Raw genomic sequence first — 25,649 nt, 5'->3', positions numbered from 1 at the left:
CGTTTTATTGTGAATCATCTTTCCATCCAAAGAGGGTTGGTAATTACCATACAAAAGAAGGGGATTTTCTGCGTCGACAAATCTTATACATTTAGGCTATTCTAATATCATTAAACCAGAAAAGTCGCTAAGAACATGTTACTACCAGCTCGTGTATCATTCTTGCACACAATAATTCTCAGATGTGTCATTTCCGGTTTCTCAACTATGTAACGGTACTGTTATCATAAAATACATTGATCAAATATTGAACAACAATATCGTCTCTTAATTCAAAGTTTGATGATAATTTCTTGATGGTTGCCATCCGTCACAAGTCATCTAAGAAACCAATTTCCTTGTAGAATTGTTTATTGGGTGTCATTAATGATAACTGAAACTCAAATTGCATGTCATACAATTGATTATTTGTTTTAAGAAAAGTATGGGTTCTCTTTCACATACAAGTTCTAATCTTGAGTTGTAAGTGTTGTTACCTTTGGGCGAATCTGAGGTATGTCAATATCAACTGGGAAAAAGTACGGAGGCACCGTGGTCTCATTTTGAGAAAGGGAGACAAGATTGTGAGTTGCTTTCTGATTATGATTAAGATTCCTGCTCGGATTATACCGTTCTTATCATAAACCTTGCCTGAAAGGTGCCTGACCCCACTCAGATTCAAGACCATTCTCCTCAAGATGACAATTTCCTTCAGAAGTGCGTTGTATTGTCTCACATCCCCACCAAACAAAATTAAAATATTTTGAATCAACATTTATCACGTGATTGACCCGTAGGGTGACAAGTGACCACGTGTCATGGCATTAATTTGATACTCAATATTCGATGTCATATTTTTCTGTATGAGAGGCCATATAAATAGGAAATACGAAGAGGGGGGTTATTAGTTCTACCAGTGTCATAAAAACTTAGATAGTTATTGTGTGTCAAGACATAGAACATTAAATTATATTACCATTAACCCTCTCCTGACGGGACGTCGTATATAACACAGCTATATGATTAATAAATGAAATGGATACCATTTGGATACCGAAAACCTTGTCAAATTTCGCAAAAATGTACGGTTTCACGCAGGTGCGCGTGCCAGATTTAATTGTAGGTTTGCATCTAATGAACTCTGGATGCTTATTTATCTTCTCTACTGGAGATGTCAGGCGTCCCGCCTGCAGCAAAAGACATCCGTGTGACGCACATCCGGTGAGATAGGAAATATTGCTGGTAATAGCTGCCATTAGATTAAATTCACTCAAATTAGAATGTATTGATGTGTGTAAATTTGTGAGGACTTATTGTTCCATGCCTAATTTTCTGACTATGCAGAAATAGTGCGGCTCATTACTAACCTTTTACATTTATAATTAAGTTAAAGGCCGGAACTACTCGAATTTCATGATAAGATTATTTATAACTCTAGTTCGAAACGTATTATCATCATAATTCTTATTGTCACCTTTAATTTGACACTTCCATTAGCTTCACTTTACATACTCAATCCCCTTAAGTATTCTGGTGGAATATCTGGTGACCAGGCAAGACCGATAAATAAAAATAGATTTATTTAAAAGGAAGAAAGGGGCTTTGTTGCTCAGGTAAACTTAAATGGCTGATTGGACCAAGTAATGCTCTGTTGGATTCTATGCAAGATTCTCAAAAATATCTCTTCAGAATTGTAAAAGGGTTATTATTTTCATTTAACTCCTCAGTTGCATAAATAATGACAGCTTATAATCCCTTAATGGTGTTTTCTGTCAAAATATAGCATATCCTCCATAAGCAAACGTCTTAGAGTCACAAAGAACATGGTATCAGAATTTGCATACTCCTTCATGCGACTATCGTGGGCATCATGTCTCTAAGTATATATTTTTAACTTTGCTTAAATTCAGCAAGATTTGATGTACTTCTCAGATCATAAAGTATGTATATTAAGATCTAATAATCGTTTACGGAGTTGGAAAAAGACAAAACATTACTCTACGTCATTTACGCTTTTATATCAAGGGAATATTATTTCTCTTTAATAGTTCAGACTCTCGGAAGTCAGTTAAAATGCAATTATAATCATTGATCGATAATAGAAAATAATTTTTGTCGACATCGACATCAATTTGATGTCATTGATAATACTTCTATGAATGAGTTTAAAGATTCCGGAAAGAGATGTCTAAACGTTTAAAAGACAATTTAGATAGGCGCTAAAGGTTCTATTTTAATTTTAGTATTGTAATGAAAAAGATCTGTAGTATAGAAAATATGAAAATGATAGCTTGTAGCCGTTATCTATATATTAAGCGTACTTCCGGCTGATCAGACACCTTTGTTTTCAACTAATTGTGCGTTTTGAAGTTTTCAGATATAAAGTCTCTTCGCGTATTGTTGTTAAAAAGTCTTTGAAGATTTGTATTTTATTTTCATGAACTTGTTAAAACATTTAATACACCCTCTATGTATATGTTTCCATGCATAAATTATTGCAATTATTTGTAACTTTTGATGAAATGAAATATTTGGAGTTGAATGTATCTTTTGTGTATATATTAGCTATAATAGAAGGCAGAGGAAACTGACGAGTTGAGACTAAAGAAGAAACGCTGATGATAAAAATATCTGAAATGGGGTATTTTTTTTATTATTGGCTACATAGGTCCAATAAAAATGCCCTATATCTTTGAGAGAATTGAGCTTCTAGTTGTACCCAGATTCCATGTTGACATATACTTATTTATCTTATTCTCCTTCAAAGAGAATGTGGATCACGTCATGACATAGATCCATGAGAATTTAGCCTGCAATATAAGACAATATAAGCTTCCCATTATATTTCTAAGGGAGTTTAATTTTTGTTATTATTTCAATACAACCGAACACTCCAGATCAGTTTTAGATGATATTAAGTTGGCTGGTCGGAGAAAACAACCCTACATCATTTGTCTATGAGCTTAGAGCTTTCGTGTTGTCCATCTGGAAATCTTAAAGACAAAATTGTTTCTTAAGTCATAATTTAGTTCCCATGGCGTGATTCTGAGAATCTATTATGCTCAAGTCCACGATTCCACTATAATCTACCTGCTCAACCCCTCTGTTGGGGCACTTTGTGCATTTTAGAGTAGGCTACACCTGTAATGCCGAAAGCTATACAAATTTCACATTTCTCATTATCAATATTGATACTACCCTAGAATAGATGAGTAATTAACCAGTAATTGTACAGGTGTAATAAATAATTAATAATGGTGATAATGATGTAATAAATTATGCTATCATAATTATCATAATAACGAGTAAATAACAGGTATTTCTATAAGATAATAGTATTTGGTAATGTAGAGGTGCCAGACATGCTGATATTCTGCTTTTCCGAGCAATTTACAGAAGTATCCAAAATCAATATTAAAGAGATTAAATACCATTCGTTCCATCCTTGACGATTCATAAATCTTGAGAGCCGGACAAAAACATGTGCAGTCCTAATTGATCAATATAATATGGACAATTGTTCCAATTTGAATTCTTAGGCTGAACATTTTGGAAAAATTCTAAATATTAGAATGAAAGTTAAAAGCTGTGCATAAGGGCTTCATTGAAAAGCCAACTTCCAAAAGATGATTTACCTAGAGTAACTTTTACAAAAAAAACGATCGAGAAAGCGAAGCTGCGACCTAAATTTCACACAAATGCGGAAAGACGTTTACTAATCTTCTGTGAAGTCCATCTGTCCACCAATTACTATCCGTAGTAACGAAAACTACCCTATCCAACCACAGTTGACAGTTCTCATTTTTAAAGGATCAGCCACCAAATTATTCATGAAATCTAAACGAAGCAAGCAGATGTAACATTATCATGAAATGTTCGTTCAAAAAACTCGAGATTACCAATCATTTACCATGTAAAGAACTTAAACAGAAATCAAGGTGGGGCATCTATTTATATTGTCATATTTTACCTTTGAAAATTTGTTCAGCTTGCAGAAATTTCGGTTGGTAGGCAATTATATAAGGTAGGAAACAGAAGTCTAAACAGTGCGGCCATTCATGATGAATAAATTGTGGGGAGAAAAAAGATTTTTCAAGTGTAAAGTTACAAAGATATAAGGATAATAAGTGTGTGTCCTTAATTTCGACGGCACGTGCCACCTGTCATTTACATACGGGAATTTGAATAGGCGCGTGGCGCGTGACCACGCGCACTTATTTAGGTCAAAGTATATTAATTTTTATTTTATAATTTATTAAGATATAGTGTATTTTGATGTTTTCCTAAGAATCGTAGTCCTTTTCTTTATGATTAATTGAAAACAAGGTGTCCAGCTGACTTGACCAATCCATGATTAATAAATTAAAATCTGTATTCAAGGCAAATATTATATAGCTTTGTAAATAATTTATGATCCGATTTAAAAACTAGACACACTGAGTCTGTGACAATAATGATTAGAGCTTAAAATTGTATAGCTCATGCTAAGCAAAAAAGTATAAAATATAGCATACCATCTGCATACAGAGAAAATTATGTATGTTATTGTTCAAAATTTTGCAAATATTTTATGAATCTGTAAATTTTTGCGAACTAAGAGACTTTGGCGCTTAAATTGTCAAGATTATTTGTTGCTAATCCAATTTTGTCGTGTTTCCACAAAAACTATTTGAACTGTGCAGTAAGCTATATTCAGTGTCATTAGTTCAAGATATTGATCCTTTTGCCCTCTCAATGTACTCAGTATTGTTGGGTGAACATTTTTATGAAAATATCAACTCAGAAGGCAATGACATTTATCTAGACTGAAATGATAATATTTTCCCTCTTATCGCTATAGGATTTGACTTATCTCACATGGATTATCAATTATGCACAAGTTAATATCTGATCTGATAATTATAGGATTAACAATGGATTAACACCACAGTAGTGCTAAGCTAAAATGTTCTAATGAAGCTTAGCAAAAATTCTATTTCGTATTAGAAAGACTGACAAGGGTAACCCATTAAAGTTCCTGAATAATGATAGGTGGGTATACATGACAGTGTGAAGGCTGACAGATAGACAACCAAAGTAAGCAAGCAAAATCGGATGGAGCGTAACAGCAATCTTAGGGTTTCGGTTTAAAAAGAGTGACTTAGTGAAAGGTGACAACTGTCAAAATTTTTACTTTCTCATTTTCAAGAATCGAAAGGATACCTGCTTGGTTAAAACAAGGCGTATATGAGTTATCAAAAGTTCTTCTTAATCCCATACTATGAATTTGCAAGTCATTCGATTTTGATAAAGCTGAAACGAGAGCCGATATTTCATACATGCCGCGCCAATTTTAACAAAATTATATTATATGTCAGTAAGAACTGAGACATGTCGAATTGAGATCAAACTAAGAGGATACAAAAATCACGCTCGATCTCCAGTCAACTGTTTTTTTTTCTCAGCACCGAAACAAGTGATACAAATCTGCCAAGAATATCCAATGATATTATTCCGTTTTCACGCTTCGAACATTTCAAAACATGTCGTTTTAATATTCACAGACATATGCCAGGAATATCAAAGACCAAAACTCTGTTGACAATAATCCTCTATAATCCCTTCAAATACCATCCATGAAATTAGAACCAACACTAATTATATTTACCAAAACATTGAAAATCAGACAAGGTTTAAATTCAAAATATTGTTCCAAACGATTTTTAGACAAATTGGTAGTTGTCGTTCTCTAATTGGGATGTTTATTTGAACTGGACATCAAAATGACCATCTTGTGTTAATTTGTCCAATGATGATCAGCCTTCGTTTGAATGTATTATCTTTCCTAACTAAATAAATAGAATAAATTTGTCGGAATAATGTTACTGGCCAGTCGGCTTATGTTTCCCTTTCAAACTTTCTCATGGCAGACCTTTCAGAAATATAAGACCAAAGGTCATTCAAGCAGTGACCGGTCGAAATGTTTAAGATGTCTCTTCATCCTTTGAGACACATACTAATATTCCAGTTCGACCAACTTTGCGATAAATAACACATCGATGCTTCAACTGTTTACTCTTTGGATCAAAATCGGTCGAAGACCACACAATCTTATCATATTATTTAGGAAAGCCATCTTATCCCAGTCCCCTGAGTAAAGCATGCTTACTCCGACCATAATATGTTGGCATCATTCTCAGAGAGACCTTGACGCGGATAATGTTATATTTTGGGGCCACCCACTAGCATCAATAAATATCACCCTTATACAACAATTAAGACTGGGTTTGTTAACTTGGCGTCCATTTCTGAAACTACATAAGCTAATAATATTTTTTGGTATACATGGGTTTAATTTGAGTAATAATATCCCCAAGATAACCTCGATGTCGACTCTCACCCTCTTATACCTATTTAAATTTTGCAATTTGTTAACGTCTGCTTCGAGTTGAAGCTGATATGGCAGACTAGGTGGAAGTTGGTAGTAGGATCCAGATCTGGATTAATGGATGGTTTGGTTCTGTTGGTCTGGTAGTTTCCCCGTGAATCCACATATCTATTATTATTTGTTAAAGTAGGGTTATTCCGGTCGCACAGCAAGAGTAATGACTTGTATTACCCTTTGATAATATCTTGTATAAGTATTACACCTTCAAGGCTTAATTATATTATTTCCATACAAGATTGTCAGACCTACTTTCTAAATCTCATTATAGAAGAGTCAAATAACGATTGATTAAATTAGGTCATCTTTAATGAGATCCATGTCGCTAAGGGATGATCCGATGACCGTATTCTTATGTAGATGTAGAGATAAGTACAAGGAAATCTAACCAACAGGCAGAATGAGGTGAGTGCTTCAGTCCAAAACAACTGGTCGATAAATCCGTTTTAAATGGATTCCCACACGGAACTCTGTCCTAATTCCTATACAATTTAATTTAAATACAGTTAAATATCTAGCCTTAGCATACAAACCTGAATACTTACAATAAAATATACATTTTATAAAATGCTTCAGTTTATGCTCTGATTCTATTATAATGCCTTGCTGTTATTATAATAGTCAATTAGTTTATACGATTTATTTTATGTCACACAACCTAAGTTATACAACCATATATTTTCAGATAATTAATTTTTACTACGTCCTGATTTCATATGTACGGAAGCGTATTAGGGCCATTCATTTTTTTTTTTTTTTGAATTTTCAAGTTAGTTTGTTGAATTTTCAAGTTAGTAACTTGAATTTTCAAGTTAGTATCTTGAATTTTCAAGCTAGTATCTTGAATTTTCAAGCTAGTATCTTGAATTTTCAACATACTAGCTTGAAAATTCAAGATACTAGCTTGAAAGTTCAACATACTAACTTGAAAATTCAAAAAAAAAAAAATGAATGGCCCTAACACGCTTCCGTACATATGTACGCCTAAACGACTAAGATTCCTTTAAAATGCAATAAGTATTTATGTGGGTTACTTCAAGTTGGCGAATTCTTGTTCTTGTGAATCAATTAATACTTGACTGGATTGGTTCAATTGTTCAAACTCCTTGTAACGAATGGATTGCGTATTTTCGTGAAATTTTCCATGTAATGTTGCCACTTGGCTCGAAGTTGCGTATTTTGATTAATTCATTTTATCTCTCAGACTAGTTAGTACGTTTTGTCCAGCGTTCTGAAATTTGAAATTCAGTTTTACATTAGTATCATGTGTATGAATTATTATTTAGTACGGTAGGATTTTGTGTGGAAGAGGAAACTTTCATTTTCTGATGTTAAACATGATAAATAGTAAAAGAAATGAAATCTATTATATGTAATAAGCTTGTGTGTACTGGTATATAAGTAAAATGCTATATAGTAAAATGATATATAGATCTATCGATCTTTTAACTAGGTCACCATAATATCTATCAGCTGATTGTTATATAGGTCAATATTAATATCGGTAAGTTATATTGTCACATTGGATGAAATTGTCTGGTAGGTCTAACGCCTCAATTATTAGTTAATATTACAATATACGTGATTCAATTTCTTTGCTCATGGATCGGTTTCGAAAATGACGTAACATTCCTACATGCACTAACCTTCTTTGAACATTCAAATGTAGAGAGAGATTACCTTGGAAATCAACTTCCAAATGTAAAGATTTGCAAAACCAACTGAAACGTCGTAATGCCTTGTGGTTTGTGTGATATCATTTTGTCCACAAATACCAAAGGTTAATCATTTCTTAACGAGATTGGGAATTTTTGCCTATACCTAGATTTCACGGTCTAAAAAAAAGGGGTTAGTCCTATGACATGAAACGCGACCTTGAAATATATCTTTACGGCCCCTTAATAAAGATTTTACGGCTCTTTACTAAAGAGGTTGTGTCACTGACAACCTATATCCATGGGGAATTGATTAACAGCGAGATAATCTTTTTATCTACATTATAAAATTTTGTTACTGTGTATCGATATCGTAGTGGAATATTTTGAGGGACTGTTGTATTATTTTCTAATCACAAATGCAAAGGATGTCAAATAGTTCTCTACATATACCAATATAATTCGCAGTTGGGAGCATTACTTTGGTTATAGTTTATTCTATATTTTATTGATAACCTACCGTTAATTGAACTCTTAATTGAAAAATTCAAGGACATACAATCAAACTGTTATCGGCCCGTGTTGGCAGATATTTGTACGGGACAGTTTTATCTGCAGGTGATTATTTAATATACAACATAAGCGGTCCTTCCCTTTACTGGAAGAAGAATTAAGATAAGCTACTTGTCAATTCAGAAATCAGAAGTCAGATCGACTGGCGATTCATAACATTTTATCATAAAAAAGCTACTAAAAAGGAAAGTTAATAGATTCCAACAGCCATGGCTGACTGGGTAGATTATTGTTGCTAGAAAGAAGACCCTAAGCAACTGATAGCAACTGCGATTTTCTGGTCGTTGATGCACTCAGGTCGACTACCAAAAGGCCATCATTGATTAAGTAGCAAATTAAAGTTCAATTGTTTTCCGAAACTGGGAAAATCTTCCTTTTAGTTTAATCAGTGCATAACAATTTATACTCATCATACACAGAGGAGCGTTTTTTTTTTATTTTTTTGGATTAAATTTCCCCATTCTATAGCTTATATTTCTTTAACGACTTGTCTCCGAAGAATTGAATTATTGTTCCAAATAAATAAGATTTCTACATATTCCTTGTCCAAGACTAGTTTATCATATACGATTGAACTCGGCGACCTGTATCAAGTTAAATACGGACGCGGAGTCTATTATTGTTCCTGGAACTAGAGTAATGTGATATATCGGGAATATCTTCAAGATACATTGAACTTAATCCGAACCACATCGATCGATATCCGAGTGTATATATAATGAAACAGTTACTTGACCTAAAATCTCGTTGTCATTTGACCAATTATTAAATAGGTTAATCCAGTTTTCAGCGTCTCGATGTCATACAACCTCCTGAATATTAAAAGACTTCCAGGAATAAAAAGACGTAGTTTGAGATAATCAGGATAAAAATCAAAATAGATTGCCCACAAGAGACATCAGGCAAAAATATCCACGGATCCGTTCAAAGATAGATCCTGTTGAACCTAATTTCCTGTGAGAACGTATGCTAAAAGGTTATCAAAATGAGGAAGAGGTGTCTACCCCTGGGCATCTTGAAATAGTATAGACGTAAATGTGTCACTATTTGGCTTAGGTTTTATCAAATACACGAGCAGTCTGGTACAACATTTTCTTGAATAGTCCATAAAACAATCCTAAGATATTGCTTGTAGGGCTTTTCAGAGATGAACTGGTGTTCAACTAGAACTGGTCTCCTGAAGTATAACTGGATAGAATGGAAATCGAACCAATCATGCCCCCTTGCCTCCAAAATTAGCTAACACCTTTAAAGTACCTCTTATGCCACTTACGTCGCTTTAATTTTATGACGAGATTACCACTATGATCTAGATTGTATTTGTTTCATACGACTGATAAGTATACGTGCTATATTGGAATTTATAATTCGTAATAAAGATGGCCGTTTTGCATCAGCGATTTTCTGTTTCTAGGTCGATAAGCTAAACTTCTATAAGAAATCGGACCACTCTGTCGGCTAGATGATAATAGATGGCCTAACCATTTTCATTCACTCTTAATTTCTGAAATCAATGGCTCTGTTTACATGTAACAATTCACAAATAGTCGTTTGACTTGAGGCACAAATCATAATAAGACGGCATAGATTTGTTAAGAAATAGGGCAACAATTGTTGTTTTGTGACCACTTTTCAAAGAGGGTTTTGTTAAAAATTCAATCTATTTCATAAGAATACTATGGATTGTTAACGATGTTTGCGAATTGTCCACCGACTGCAAAAGGTTACGTAACGCCTTCATTGGTTTAATTAGGGCAAAATACCGCTGTCTTTGATCTGGACTTGCGACTTTAATCTTTTGAAGTACGGTTTTTGCGTTTTAATTTCTTTTTCGTTGATTTTTCTTTATTGACAAATGACATTGGGCGTTATAATATACTTCACGTTTAAAATTGTCAGCTTTGCACAAATCTTACGTTTCAATTGCCATTTGCTTTCTTGTCATTAGTGTATGATAATGTTTGAAAGTGGGCCGCCATGAAAGTTTTAAAAGATTTTCTACTTGAAGTGGTAAATTTTATTCATAGTATTTGATTTATAACATTTTCAAATTGCGCCTGGGTTCAATATCCTCAATTTTTGACAAATTGAATTATAATTGATTTGAAATATGGTCATCAACATTCTGTTTATCGAGAAATCACCATTCAAATACTTTGACAGTTCTAAAGTAATATATCACAAGGCATATATAAATAGATTTTACACCTAACGTTTTTAGACATGATGTAGTTTCTGGAAAATATCAAGTGATATACCACAGCAAAATTTCAAAATACACATCGAGTAAGTCCTTATGGCACATTCATTTCTTTTTATAAACATTGCACTTGTCGGTAATGTAGATTTTATAATGTGAATCGGAAAAGCGTTTTAGAATTCATGGCTGTAACTAGGGTATTTTATCTACGAGGCAAAACCCTGTTGTCAGATGTTCATCGTAACGCTTTCTCTAGACTTTAAACGGTAACCTGATTTACCATAGACATTAAATAATCAATATATTTAGCTGATATCATATTTATATTTTCAGTTTTTAAATAAAATTGTATTTTAAATTCTGGATGAGGCATTTGCCTCATTTGTCTTGATGAAATTGCCCAAGCCCCATGTGTTAATCCATCGACAGTTGGAAATATAAAAAGACTATGCCTATAATTTTTCTGTACCCTCATTGGACACAACAACTTTGCCGATATTCTTAGACCACGGTTCGGTGAATAGTAAGACATCAAACTCAAATTGGTTACTTTTGTCAGTTTGAAGTTGGCCTAATGCTGAGGAAAACCACGATTTTTTAACGTAAATTATCACACGTATTACATGTAATGAGCTATCATTTTCGCGCGTTCAAATTTATACGAATAGGAAACAGGGAAGTTCAAGCTTTTCTGGACTATCTTTCCAGTCATTGCTAATGTAAAAACTTGCTACTTATGTCATTTTGTTTATCTGGTAACATAGTCCCCGAGGCACAGAACGTGTAATCTTGTACGATGGGCGATTATCGCTTGAAATAGGCGCAATTATATTGGTCTTTAGTGCTCACCGACATAATGCTAAATGCTATCCTCCCACTTGTTAAGTCGGTTTGATTGGCGAGATATTATTGATTTTCAATCTCTATGTCTCATCATAATCAGTTCAATTACATAAATAATTTGTCTTTATAGCCTCAGATACAGATCAAACGTACTGATAGACCATGATATAATCTATTAAATCTTTTAAGCTTTACACATTAGTTTTCTTATATTGAATACCGAAATTATTGATGAATGGAATGAATGACAAGTCAGGATCGGATGAATGAATCTGTAACACAGGTCGCAAAGGAATGAGGTCACAAGAAGTTATCCTTTTAAACTATCCATGGGCAACTATGTATCCATAAAGAAAATGATAAGCATAGTGGCTTTATTTTTCTGTCGTTCCTCTAATATGTATCAATACTTGATGAACCCACAAATCACATTGTAAAGGTTAATAAATGTTGAATGTACAATCTGCAATATATCATGTGAATGTGAAATAAATGTTTTGGCCATATATAATAGATGAAATCCGTTGAGAAAATTGAGTATAGGTAGGAATAAGCTTGGGGTGTATTTGTATATTCTGACATAATATCGACAAAAATCATCGTTTTAATATAATAGAACACCATCACTCATATTTTCATTTATAATTTGTAAAAGGCTAGGATTCCAACAGAAAATTGGTCGTTTTTACTATTCGAATGGTGTAGAATTTGTGCAGGTTTCTCGGCAGCCCTTTCGATTGGATCTGAAATTAGACAAAAAAGGTTATTTGAGAAGGTTCCCTTGAGAACAAGCTTTTCTCTGTGTGAAATAGCATCCCTAAATTCCACTATTTTTTTATTATCCAATAGTTGTTTTTCACGCATCATGTCGATTTTCATTTAGAACTAAAACTGACAAATCTTTTTATTGACATGACAACTGACATTTTGGATTGGTCAGTGTTGGTCAGTTAAATACTTCATCCCCGTAGAGTAAATAAGATACACCTGATATACACAACTACCCAAAATGACACCCAGATTATTCATATCTTACATCATACTACCCAATTGAAGCACATTGGGTATCCATGGGGTATCAAGACGATTAAACTTTATCTGATTCCCTACAGTGTCAATGCCCCAATTATCTATCTAATTGGGTGCAAATGGTTACATTCGTTCTCCATACGCAATATAGAAAGTTTCATAGTATGTAGTATGACATACGGTCAGAACTTCAATATATTCTGCTTCTGATTTCGTTTGGGCTTCATAATATCATCATCAATATGCATCACCACATGAAATCTCTTTTCTCATAAATCTAACGATATATTTCTGCCGGTTGGGTTAAATAGGCTAAGTTTAGATGGTACCTCATATCGTTAAAATAGTACAATGTTGAAATCGCACTCTCACGTGATCGAAACACTTGCAAAGTTCTATTCCATAATGAATGTATCCAAAATGTCCAGGTTTTGAAATTCAAAAAGACGAGGATAATGTCATTCTACGAACAGGGTGTGGTTAATGTAAGGCGGGGGCTTTACTGGCGTAACGTGTGTGTCTATGTACATATTTTCTTTTCAGTCATCTTCATCTATTCCTCATCTCATTTTATCAGATTAAAGAGATTACAGAACACGGGCAGTGTTGTCATTGAGGCCAATTATCATTAAGTTTATTAATATGTTGACAAGTGTCATGATATATCCCAGATAAACTTAATATATATCTCATGTCATATTGTCTACATGTGTCAGATTATGCAAATGACTGTTACCATTTTAATCTCACGTCACATCTTATACGTCAATATTTCAAATCTTCCAGGCGCATGTCAGTACACGAAATCGACGTCTAATAAACATGTCGGAATTTATAATTTGAATTGACCAATAACCAGGTCAAATCCTTTATGACATAAACAAATTTATTTTATGGATGCGATTTTGGAATTTGTAGGGGGAGGCTCTTGAGCATGTAGGGGATGTCAACAGTAAGCCTGAATGCAGCCGAGGACTGAGCATCCCTTGGCCCTCGGACGAATGGGTTTCTTGGGGTTTACACTACAACAGATCTTGGCATCGTCCGATGGTCAGGCCCCTCAGTCTCGCTCTTAATTTTCAGAAGTATCATATAAAGAAGAATAATTTGCGAAAGAAATCCGATGTGATGCACACTTCAGAACCGATTTATGAAAAGCATGCTTATGAGAGTAGCCTACACCACAAACATACAATAAAGTACTGATATCTCCAAAAACTGTCATTATCTATTATCATAACCATTACCCAGACCCTACCTTCAACAACCCGTTTTAACGAAGATGCACTTTCACGAGTCGAATAAATTAAAATCAATAAATATCATATTAAAACTAGTAAACAAACTGTCCAGAATGTGTTTATTTATTTATGTTAATGATATTTAAATGACTTTAAATACATTTTAATTATACTGGCCCCCATTACGTTATCATTTAACATGCATGTCCAAATACCAAAGTAACATTAGATGAACTTTAATAATGATTGAAATTTCATTAGCACACATCAAAGGATTTATAACTTGAAAAGCTTCTTTCTTGAAGTCATTAAAGGGACATGCCACTTAACTGTTATCAAATAATCATTTCAACGACTTCAAATCTTAGATTTTAATTCTTCTATTGGATTCTGTATTTACCATTTGAACGATTTCAAAAAAGACAGAAAGTGTTTGTCCAGTTTAAGGTCAGTTCAAAATGGAAGTGGAGTAAATATGCGGGTGGATTGATATTACTTGACCATCATTTGCAAAACAGGTAACTCGCTTAATACTCCAAGAGATCAAAGCCTTAAATTGAGAAGACCAAAGTATTTTATGCAGTTGTATGTCTATGACGTGTTCGTTTAATGTGTAATGTTTTCGATATTCTGAAAACTTAAGTTGTCAGATAGATATGGACATCAAATCAATGCTCGGCTCCAAATTAAGAGAATCCTTGAACTTATTAAGAAGATGTTAAAGCTAATTAATTATGTTTCAAAGTTAAATAATGACGTCTCTAATGAATAATTCATTAAGAGAAAAAATGTTAAAATATAATAACAGTTAAACATTCGCTTGTTAATGTCGAGTTGTGCCTTGATAACGAGCTTTTGAGCTCTACACAGGACCATGTTCGGAATTAGATAGTAAATTTATTCATTTTACACGTATTCGTAGTGGTGTTGTTAACAAGACATGATATACCTATCGTTCTACAGTAATGTATGTTACTGGGTGTCTGCGACTACTTATCACTTGCAACTGACAGAATAGTACTAGTCAGTTCGCCAGGGTCTCAGCTTTATCTGGAGGGGGAGGGGAGTATTTGAGAGTGACACCATAAAAAATAACTGAATTATTTAAATTTGGCGCGTTTTCACCAAGATAATTATCATTGTAAGAATAGTATGAAGTGGTTAGTACATGTACTAATTAACCTCAAACTAATTATCTCTATGACAGTCCTTCAATAGTAACTAGTTATACTGTCAGATTCAAGTGGCCAAACTGTGAATCTCACCATCCTACTACCAGCACGACAACTGATAAATTGGTACTAAGACGCTCAACATGCTAGTTATTAAGGAAATATCCCGCTGAAGATTTTTGCACCGGATCTTGCAAGTTGATCTGAAAGGGAGTCTAATCTAATAATTATTGACCTGTCGAGTTCATTCCTTTTAAAGAAAAAATTGGTAGCAGGAGAAGACATTAATAGTTGGTTTGACGTAAAGTGAAAAAAGAGCACATTGGATGTCAACCAAACTACCTCAATCACATGAAGTCATTACAAAATTAAAATGTCTGAAATTTCTGAGCAAGACGAGCAAGACGAGCAACGTAATGCAGTTGACACTTTAAAGTGCGCAGCCTTTAGCATACAGGACCTTGTTCCATCCTCGCAGACCTGCATCACACAAGTCGTGTTCACAATAACGGGTTGAGTGCGTTTTTAAATCTTAGACGCGCCACACTGAAACCGCTATGAATCTCACACCGCTCTAACTAAACCCTTTTTAAAACCGATTTCAACCTGCTTTCACGGAAGCGGACTATCGCCCTATAAAAACAACGCACATTCAAGGCATGAGCAGTAGCTATGTACACACCCACTTCCGTTCTATGGCATGGGGAAAACCTACTATTGATTCACCTGTAATTTGTTCGTGTTTCTGCTCACATCTATCTTGAAATGAATGGCCTTCATTCTCTGTAAGAAGTTTAAGGGTTGTCGAGAGCGCATCGGTTTATACTGTGTTATTGCGATGTCAGTGTGACGCGTTTTGTACTGCATGCGCTGTGACGAGAGCGAATTCCGGTGACCGCTTTCCGGAAATCGGTTTGATATCGTTTTCAGTGTGAACGCAAGTTACTACTGACAGGAGGAACGGGGTTGGAACATCCGAAGGTACATGTCGACTTACATTTATTTTGGTAGAGTATCTTCCATCTTTAGACTTTAGAGAGGCATTCCGGAATGAAAATGCAAATTAGTAGCAAAAAGAGCCACTTTGAGATGAGTTGACACATAATGCATTGGAAGTGTAAAAAATAGGAAGACAAGTATGTCAACCAAAATATCTAATTACTTGCGATCATGGACTCCTACTGACCATAGAGTGTAGTTCCCACGACACAGATGACATCATCACAACGTGCCCCTAGGGTCTGAACCATTTTTTAATAAATAAAAAGGTCCTTTAAAGCTGACCTCTTTTCAAATGCATTCTGGAGATAATGGTATGACTTCATCTGAACACAATTAGAAACATTAAGATAGTAATGAGAGCAGAAAGTTAAGTGGTGCTTAATGTGCTCCGAGGTCGACCTCGTAGTAATCGCATGTGAATTTTTCTCGTTAAGTAGTCTCTTTAAAAATAATTGCAAGATTCTTCTCCTTATCCGTCGTCTTTTAAGTCTTAAAGCCTTTAATTTGTGTAAAGTATGGTATAATATAAAGGGTAGGGTCAAATTTCTCAGGGAATCCAAGATCCACTATGATTTCTCAAGAAACGGAACACGATATTTCTTCGTAATTTGATTCTAAAATTCTGACTTTTTCTGTATCTGAACATTTTGAAATAACACCCCTAAAATTTATCACCCAAAATAAACGAAAAATGTCAGAAAAGGAAAATAGGAAAAAATGTCCGTGAAAAAGAATAGCAGCATCCAATAAATGTAGTTTGTCATGTTAAAATTTTAGCCTTAAGATAAGATATTGTTGTAATCGTTAATTTTACTTTAACTTAGTTTAAAAAGAGATACTCTTAACCAGTGGTTCCCAAACTTTTTTACCTTTCACACTTCCAAAAATTGTTTTTTCCACATTTTCAGCAAGTGTTGATGTGAGGTGCTCACTCAACTCAAAACAAATTCTTCTCTGACACTAATTGGCCACACCCTAGTCCCACACCCCTACGGAGTGAAAACACCCAAGGTTGGAAACACATTTGCCTCCTGAATATAAATACTGCACAGAAAAACAAACATCTTTCAATGTAAATCACATACGATTTAATGATATGCCAAATCTAACATACGGGATAGCCATTAAACCTTGCTGTATGGTAGGCAATTATTGACATTATATAATGATAATAAATAGAATACATTTAATTAATTTCATTATTTGGCGGTAATGGCTTTGATGTTTCATAGCCGCTAAGTTTGGAACGCTAATCGATTTATGCATGATTAAGAAAACGGGAATTTTTAATGTCCGTTTTAATCGGGAAGCGTAACATTGTGGCTTTTTATAATAATGTCCGATCCTTGACCATCAGTATTGACCATTGTATTCTGTTAGTGGACCTTTAACTAAATGGTCGTTTCATATCCCCCTTACCACCTGCCCATTCACTCCGATGACTTGGGTTTGACCTTATTGACATGAAAATCTTTAGATACTGACCACCGGATGACCACTGACTAACCAATGTGATTTATATTAACATCTGTCCGTTTAGTTTAAATTAAATCAAAGGCTTTTCATACTTCACACAATAATTTCTTTACAGCATTTTATTAAGGTCAAGTACCAAGCATTCTCTCGATATGTAGTTGTTTAGGGGTATTTCCTTCAAACTTATGTATTTAGATAGACATCAATGTTCATCAAAAACTATGATTTCCTTGAATCAAACAATCAAACGATGTAGGTGTCACCATTTTGTAGTAGTAAAGACTCCACAAAAACGATATCGAGATAAGGTTGTATGAAAAGCATTCGAACTCACATTAGTAGATTAATATGAAATTAGACTGAGTTTTGCGACCTACTTTCCCGCACCAAACAGTGTAATGACGGACAGCAGAAAAATGGAACGAAAAAGAGTTGTATTTAAAGCTTATCGAAGGAAATGCAGATGCAAGAACAAAATCGAACCAGATGTATAACACGATTGTCAGTTCCACGCAAATAGCCACTTGTAAGGTGCTTCAATTATCAAGCAAGGGATAAATATGTCGCTGTCGACTTGTCATCGTATACAGACTTTATAAATGACAGATTGTACTGAATAGACGAAATAATCAAATGAAATCGTAAATATTATGGAGAGACTGGGTTAAGATAGATTGATGAGAATGCGATTACACGCTGAGATTGACTGGCCAGGATTTCTACGATATGATGTCATCTTTTTTCAAGTTGACACTTGCTCTCTGTATTTGTGTCGTGGTAATTAAGTTGCTGCTGTCAGACCAGATATAAGAGACTCATTAGTGTGGTCCGATCCACTGTTATTAGAATACAGACTTTATTTTTGGCGCCATTCCGTATGTTATGCATTGATATGCAACAGCTTTTAAATATAATAACTGCCAGTCATATTCCATGGAGAAAATATGCGCAACTTCTACATGGAGCCTCTCCCCCAGAAAATATTTTTTCAACACATGGTCTCCTGCATTTGCTTCTACGTGGACTTGTTTCCACCAGTTCCTGTGGTAGTTGAGTTATTAGCATATTAATATTGTTAAAAAGCAGTGTGTAGTTCTATATAGTACAAAGATCACTTTCTATTACTACTATAATTACATGTAGCAACTTGTTTAAAATGTATGATCTCACTATAATTAAAGATGTTACTATAAACATTTGTTATAAAAATAACGATTTTTCAGACTAAGCGCCAGAAATAGTAGTTATGATTATTTATGTAGTTTACATATTTAGTATTTACCTATGACGCCATCTCAAAACAATACAGATATTGAAAAAGCTGTGGTGAATACAACCAAGAGGATATATTTTTGGGGATGATTCTCATAGACCATAAGTTCATTAGATCAAGGCTATGCACTAGCTTTGGTGATTAAAGATTTCTTAAAATTGATCCGGATGGTTGAAGCATAACCTGCCTCGAGATCAAAGTCATTATCTAGATACGCACAAAATGATTCGCTCTGAAGTTGAAAATAGTAAACTGTTACTAGATCGTGATGTCACAAGACAATATTGCGTATTAGATTTCTTTAACAAGGGATAATTAGTCTGCACAGAGTCATCATATTTCATGATTCATAAACCCGCAGATCAACAAACGATGTTTTCATTCAAATTTAATATCTGCCCTATAGTATCGACCCATAAGTAATACATGTAAATATGAGAAGAGTTACAGGAAGTTTTGACATAGACAATTTCTTGAAAATTCAACCTTGGCACTAAAATTTTGTTTAGGGTTATAAATGATTATGCAATGGCATACGAGTCTACCATAATGACTTCATAACTATAACTATCCCTTAAATGAAATAACTTTGTTTGCAGTGTGCAATGAAGTAAATATTCCAGGACTGCCAACTTGATTTCCAACTCTCAAGGGATCAGTAATAAATGACACAGAGGCTCGAATACAAACTGTGCTTTTAATTTGTTCCAGGGATCAGAAATGTCGGAATACAAAGATATCATGTGTAACCATGCGTGACTCAACAGTGAAATATTCGGCGTCGTCATCGATCTATAATTTGTAATGAAATTTCGCAGATGCGGCGACTGTCTCTGATTAAAATTTTTCTAAAACGATTTTGTTAAATTCTATTCAATCTTAATGAAATTCCATTAACAAGTTCAAGTTTGATTTATGTAAATTACAACGAAAATTGACACTAGTGGGAACAACACTTTATAACAGAACTCCATTAATACCGCACTCTTTCATCCACCGTGACCTGAAATTTCAACCGTTTTCAAAAGTTTTCACTTATGTACAATCTTCATTGATAGCATTAAATTGTTTATAAGGTCTACATCGACATGGTATGATTTGAGAAAAGAATTTTCATGTTAATTTCAGATCTTAAATTCAATCTACCTAACGCCCATGCGCACAATATTCCCCTAGCGGCAGAAAAGGATTAGTAACATAGCACTATAAGCATCATTACAAAGGATTCCTTTAATCTGACATTAGCCCAAGACATCAATGAAGTTCCGATATTTTCTTCCCTAAGCTCTGGAAGCAATGAGGCATGCATTACTCGACGGGAATTGAGTGTCCTGAGGCTAGTTTCAAGCTAATGACACACGCCGAGATTTCTCAACACATCTGATTAAAGGAATCAGAAAATGAGTATCCAGTGTTTAATACGTCATCATTTATTGTCAATGTGTCATTAACCATATATGGACCTGGGGACGAGGGAACTTTCTATATAAGGGAATAAAGAAAAGGGAATATCGTTTAGCTTTACCATTGTGATAAGTGATCCAAGAAACATGTCTCTGAAATCTTTTAACATTATGTTAAGGTCTATTTCATGATGAATATGTTCTACATTCACAAGATTCGTGAAAACAAACAAAATCCGAATCCTGGGCAAACATTTTGTTCCCGGATAATGCATATGATACAAATTCAAGATGAATTCAATGGACTTCCGGTTTGGACTTAGATTGGAGTTGCAGGCCAAACATTATGCCATCTGAAGAACGTCCTAAATTAAAAAAAGGAAGTAAGTCTACAGTATGGTAACATAAAATCTTGAAATATGTTTAAGAAACTTGAGGCGGCTGACCGATAGTTCTTCTTTAAAATGAGTAATACACTAAACACTTTTGGTTCTTCTCATAGCACAATGGTTTTTTAAATGAGTGCATGGAATTCAAGTGCACACTAATGCATTTATCTCCCTTTCACAGCTGCATAATGAAGTGCACGAGTGCAGTAAGGACATTCTGCAGGCAGCACGCGTTCTCCAAACTCTTACATTTAAGTAATCTTCTATCGTAACATACAAGGGTCAGGATTTCTTTATTAACAATTTCAATGAGTATTCGCACAATAACTGGTAGAAACGTATATGAATGAATTGTGTAAATGAGGCGTAGTAATGTCTGAAATAAAGCTAGTTGAAACAGAAGTGAGATGTGATATAACGGTTTTCTCGTATTACCAACATTTCTAATCGCTGTCTGCTTCAAGATGAATGGACGTCTGCTGGTTGGGTAAACAAGAAGAATGTTGGGAAGCGAGCAGACTTGTAACTTGAGGTACACATCTCGATTAGCCACGTTTATTTGGTTGAAAAAAGGGACACTGATGTCATAAATATAGGTTGTGATGGAAATGCTGTATACTAATTATGGGTTATAGTTTAGTTACAAAGCTATACAGAGACTTTTTGATGTTCAGAGATTTCTAGGAGGGGCGATTGGGAGATCTTGAAGAGGGGGGTCAGATACATGTTCTTCTAAATGAATGAAATAACTCAAAGCTTATGAGAGATTTTTCAATGGAGAATGGCTTAGTGAATATATGAATACGATGGAAGCCTTATTGATAAAATGTGCGCCAGCCCTTTTTGTGTCTGAGACTGATAACGGTACATATACGTTCAAGATCCCTACTATAAAACAAAAATATTTTCCTGGGTACGCTTATAATCCTTTTCCTTCATTTTGGATCTTTTCCTGCATCTTATGAAACATGTGACAAGGAGGGGAATATTAACAAAATAAGAGTATACGATATCGAGGAACGAGGAAACTTTTCAGCTTTTTGATCCAATTTTGAAAAAGAAGTGAATGAGGAAATATATCTGGAGTGTTGCTGAGCTAGCTAAAAAAAATAGAAGACGAGGAAAAGGAAAGGATTTGAATTACTTTAAATGGGTTGTTTGATTTATCTTTAGTTTATTGGGTATCTCCAAAAAGCGTTATTGTTAGAGGTATGTCGAACATTTATATGAAGTACATAATATGTAAAATTGAGTTTTTGCTGATCATGACCAACTTTGGAATAGTGTTACTATCAGAACTGCCCAGGTTTCAACGCATTAAATTCCGAGATTTTGTCAGACCATTCTTTCAATATATTACCAGACGGGCACAGGAAATAGTCAAATTTCTATCAGACGATATACGATAAGGAAACTGAAGAGTTTCGGGTTTAAAAGATGTGTTTGGTGTACAAGGTCAATGGTTAAGAGAAACAGAATTGTCTGCTGTTTATTACAGTGGGTGGTTTAACCTATAATTTTTTACATCGGCAAATCCAATTTAAGAGACATTTTATTGCAAATTAGAAAGAAACATGCTTACAGTCAGGCCCGTAGCAGTATGACGTGATTCTTCGGAGGGGCAAGTAATATATCGGACGACATGGCATGGGCAAAACGTCCAGTCATTTGCATGGTACAATAAAACAAGGTTTCGTGCAGCACAGGCCTCGAGCTCAGGGTTCAATCTCAAGATTCTCGAGATATTTCAACACGGTTTACCCCTGCCAGTTACTGACATGGACAGAAGCAAAAGCCTCTAGTCGTTGCCGCTGCCCTGGTAAATTTTCCCTCCTTGTACATTGCATGGCGTTGCCCATCTTCACAAACTGAAGAAAAGTAGGAGGTAACTACATTTCATTTTCGAGTCCAGTCTTTTGAGAAATCGAAAGAAATTGGGTAGTTACATTTATAGATCAATTAGAATACCCATTTTGTCAAAAAATTTCACCTAACCCCCACTCACCTCAACCCCTTGTAAGTATTTAATGTGTACTGAAATGAACTGTGGTTATCCACCAAGATAGAATATGAGGTTGTAATTAAAATAATCTAAATTGAAAAAGATGCTAGTCAATCTGTGGTATGTGACGATTTGAATTCTTTAAGTCAAATATCCGGTGACTAAAATAAATAATTTACATATGTGAAGACGAAACATGTGTTGAACGATGTCGACGTATTTTGTATTTACATGTTTAATTTAATATGAGAAATGTTTAAATAGTGTGGCCTTGATCCTGGTACAGGTTTTCTCACAATTTTTCTTAATAAAAAGGAGATTTCTAGAATTTGAGATGGGTTATGGGTCAGCGGGGGCGTTTTTTATACCCTTGTCAAAACTTATATACAATGGCAAAACTAATTGAACAGTCTATGACTGCGAGGATCCGTTGTCAAATTCATTTTTGAAATTATTAATACATATTGCCAAAAGTTTGAATTGAAAATATGAAGAAAAAAACAGCATTTCAGATATGGATATGAACTTTGTGATAACGGTAAGGAGGGATAAACAAAGGAATATCAATGTACGTGATTCCATATATCTAAGGATAGTCGGTGATCTAAAAAATTCATATACCAAATCGATTTTCAAGAAAGCATAATCTGACACCAGCCGTAAGGGGAGTATCGAGTCTATTTTGTTTCTATTTTCGTTGAAAGTCGCACTGATTCACAGAAAGGCATCTTTAAGGGAAAACAGGACAGTACCTTTTCGACAAACCGCTACCTTCTGGAACCGATTCTACAATACTTCATCTTGCGCCGTGATTCTGATTTAAAATCAGCACATCTGGTCAAGAGTTAAAACTAGCGTTTACATCCTTCCAACTGGACGACAAAAAGGCGTAGGAAAGAAATTTTCAGTCGAACTGAATTGGGTGTCGTGTTCAACTGTAGCTTATATTTACACCATTGCACTCTTTGCAGTTCCAGAAACACTTGACCAGGTTTACAGATGGTTATCACAAATATCATTCAAGCCAAATAGCATTGCAAAATCTGAACCTTTCTGTACTTTTCAAAGAAAATTTCAATGAACTAACGATCGTCAGAAAAAAAACCCCATATTTGTTCATTTAGGTTATAACATATTCAAACATTGAGCAATATCACACGGCAATTAAGTGTAAAAGAAGGGTATATAAAAATTCCCATCCATAAATGTTACTATACTTTTCCACATTAAGTTCACATATATCCATAGGGCCTATACATGTTATATGTCTATTAGTCAATGATATAATTGATTCCTAGTATAAATTTCGACTTCAAACTTATTTCTGTGGCAATGTATTTTTTTTCTAAACAATAACTGTTCCAAAACATTTATATTATTGAATTACTATTCTATATTTTGTTATTGTCAGTTTATCGTCGTCCTTTGTGATTGTATATCTGTATTGTCAATTTGTACTTCATGATGTTGTATCATGTGATTGTACTTGTTACTTTATGTATTGCCTTTGACCAGAAATGGTGTAAAATGATGCAAATAAAGATTATTATATATACCATTACCGTTATTAAGTTTAGGTTTTTAAACCCACCGAGTCTTTTCAAGCAGAAAATATAAAAAGTCGGTTCGACCTAAATTCATTATTGATGGGAGGTCTAAATCAGTTTTGAACGAACAAGTTCACATTCCTTGTTACGATTAGACTCGACTTGGGGCCCATCTCATTATATAAAATGACTTATTTGACACAAAAACAAACTGATGGGAAAATAATATGTAAGCCCCATTTACACGGCTCGATTAATCTCGTTTACATTTCACGGTGAAGATTTCATGTGAGACGTGGATAAAAAACTTATTGACAAGGAAAACAGAATTGTTAAGTGTCGCTCTTTGAAGAGGGTTATATGGGGAGCTGAACTATTTTCAGTGTAAATAAGTTCAATAAGTAAACTTATAAACTCCTCGCTAATAAAAGTTTATATCGGAAGAATTAAATTTATGTGATACTAGGAAAAGATGGCTAATGCAAATTAAAGTTTCTCTATTTTGGTAGCAAATAATTATTCGCGGCAAACTATGGCGATTTATTCCTGTGACCATTTGTCTTCTAAGTTCTAAAGCTGGAAAGATGTTTATTCTGGATGTATACCAGACAAAGTTTTACTGAATTGTCAGATCTAGATCCAGACCAAGTATTTTTATTCCACATTTGCTTTAAAACAGTGAACTAAGCGTACTTGGAAGTTTAGAACAGTCAATTGGAATTTGGTCGAGGAGCACACAAGAAGTTCATCTTCACTAGCCCTATCAGGAATATAAATGTTGACAAAAGAACATCTTCCTCCTGGACTCGGACGGGAAGGTTTTAGGTGCTGAAGCGGAAATTTGGATGTTATTGGTATTTTAATCTTATTACGCAAGGAGATCTTACTTGACAAGGTTTCCAGACCATGTAAACTAGGTGTATCCAATAAACAACTTGAAAACTGATGAGACTACTAATTTTCGTTCAATCATACGTTCAAGCCGTGACATGATTTGAATATCTCGTATATCTAGATATCATATTATTAACCAAGATTTCTAGATTTTTCATGATACATATAGTTGTAAGATTGATATAGGATGACATCTATAAAAATCATTGACACACTATTGAAAATCATCATCGTATAACTATGAATGTAGTTATTTTGAGAAAAACATTTATGTTTATGTTCAGTTTTGACAAGTCGTATCTTATGTGTTTACTAATAGTTTTTGTGTGACAATATTGGGTAGTTTACCTATTCAATATAACTTCTCATATTCATTGACGATATTCGTGTGAAAATACATTTTATATGGTAGCACATAAAAATATTAACAACAGAATTTATGTGAATTAAAACTTTACTTGAAATTTATTGTATAGAATAGTTTACATGACGTAATTGATCGAATTTGACATCGACTAACCAACTTACAGTTTTGATATTCGAAAAA

The sequence above is a fragment of the Lottia gigantea genome (assembly GCF_000327385.1).
Source record: "Lottia gigantea unplaced genomic scaffold LOTGIsca_1, whole genome shotgun sequence".
In the NCBI taxonomy this organism is placed as follows: domain Eukaryota; kingdom Metazoa; phylum Mollusca; class Gastropoda; family Lottiidae; genus Lottia; species Lottia gigantea.
This window is presented reverse-complemented; position numbering follows the sequence as displayed.